Below are 1,990 nucleotides of genomic sequence, written 5' to 3'. Positions count from 1 at the left end.
TTCAAATCCTGAAAGATGATGCTGTGAAAGTGCTGCACTCAATATGCCAGCAAATTTGGAAAACTCAGCAGTGGCTACAGGACTGGAAAAGGTCAGTTTTCATTCCAATCGCAAAGAAAAGCAATGCAAAGAATGCTCAAACTACCACACAATTGCACTCATCTCACATGCTAGTAAAGTAATGCTCAAAATTCTCCAAGCCAGGCTTCAGCACTACGTGAACCGTGAACTTCCAGATGTTCAAGCTGGTTTTAGAAAAGGCAGAGGAACCAGAGATCAAATTGCCAACACCCGCTGGATCTTGGAAAAAACTGGAGTGGGTAGCCATTTCCCTTTCAGGAAGTTACCCTGATTCGGAGATAGAACCCCTATTGCCTACACTGCAGATGGATTCTTTACCGACTGAGACACCAGGGATCTTCACCTTTCAATCTGAGAAACATTTCAAAAGTTGAACATCCTGTGGGAGTTTAGCTCTGCAGTTCATTTATTCAGTCAGTGGAGGGGGCTGCGTCATTTGGAAACAGAGGTCTTTTCTGGCGATCAAGGAAAGGAAGTTTATGTTTTCCATCGATGTTCCACAGAAAAGTGAAAAAAAGAAAAAAAGATTTTCATCATCTTTAGACAACTTGATTTTATAATCCTTTGTTGAGTGCATGTGGTCAAGGATTCAGGGAATCATAGCCTTATAGCCTAAACCTTTTCGATGTACCTCCCTAAACACTGCTTTCCCATTTCCCACCCTGGTTAACTCTTCCCTTCCCTATTCCTTATGCTCTTTTCTCTTCACTCCTCTTTTTCTGCCAGGGTCATCCACCTCCGCCCTTCTCCACCCCAGATAGTTTGCTTTCCCTTCTGTCTTTTCTGTCTCAGCATCCTTGGCGTCTCTCTGTCTCAGCATCTTTGGTGCAGAGCACCTACAAACATGGGCAGAGAGGACATAAGGATTAAGGACCATTGTTCAAAGAAGATGACGAGAATACCATCCGTGTCATCAGTTACTATATCAAGAACCAATGCATTGTGAAATGTCTGCCTAGATGGAGACACATACATGATTCCAAGGACCTTTTCAGGATGCTGAGCTTCAATGTCCAAGCTCAATACATTTAGATTTCTGTCCCAATGTTATTAATATTTCCTGTCCATCAGAGCAATCACAGCCTACTTTGAAATCTCACATACATTTGCTAGAACATGGATGGGAATTTTTATCTCTTTACAATGCACAGCTCAGTAGAGTTTTCTGGGATTAAACAATGTTTTCCACAAGCTTCATGGAACATTAGAAAATGTCTTTGAAGAAGAAATGATAGAACAATGGTTCTGGATAGGCACACCATCATGATCAGTGCTCCTTTTCCAGAATCAGACGTTAAATTTCACAGAGGATGGCAACGTACACCCTGTGAGTTCGGGATGTCTCTCCTTCTTTGGGGGACATGGCTAAAACAGGGCAGGAAGACCTAAACAAGAACTGCTTGATCATTGGCTGACAGACCCTGCCAACAACACACTGCAACAGATACCTGCACTGTTGTAAGTCTCTATTAGCAGCAGTTGTTTCTGTTCTCTGGAAACAAGCATAGGAGCAGACACAAGTGTGAGCTCTGAGTCCACAATCCTGGTTTGTCCTTGAAATATGAGGCTAGTGTTTGGAGTAACTGTTTTTCTGACCTTGGGTAAGTGTTCTGTGTCTACAAGGGATGACTTTGAGGCCAAGGAACCGTAAAGGGTCATTTGCTCTCTACTCCTCTCCCTGTGTTTTATTCAGCATTATAGCAATGGAACTGAGAACCGATCTATGCATTTGCTAGGGAGTACAAACTTCTATATGCCAGGTTAATTCATAGCTATGATCCAGAAGAGACCTTAGCAGTAAGCAGGTTGCAAGAACTCTCTGGGGTTATTGAGCCAAGGACCCCGGGATAAAGCCTATAGAGTTCTCAGATTCTTGCCATGTGTCTTTAGTCCCTAAATAAAAAGCAAC

Source organism: Bison bison, unplaced genomic scaffold (assembly GCF_000754665.1).
Source record: "Bison bison bison isolate TAMUID 2011002044 unplaced genomic scaffold, Bison_UMD1.0 scf7180017864025, whole genome shotgun sequence".
Classification (NCBI taxonomy): Eukaryota; Metazoa; Chordata; class Mammalia; order Artiodactyla; family Bovidae; genus Bison; species Bison bison.
The sequence above is the reverse complement of the archived record's forward strand: the minus strand, read 5'-3'. Positions refer to the sequence as shown.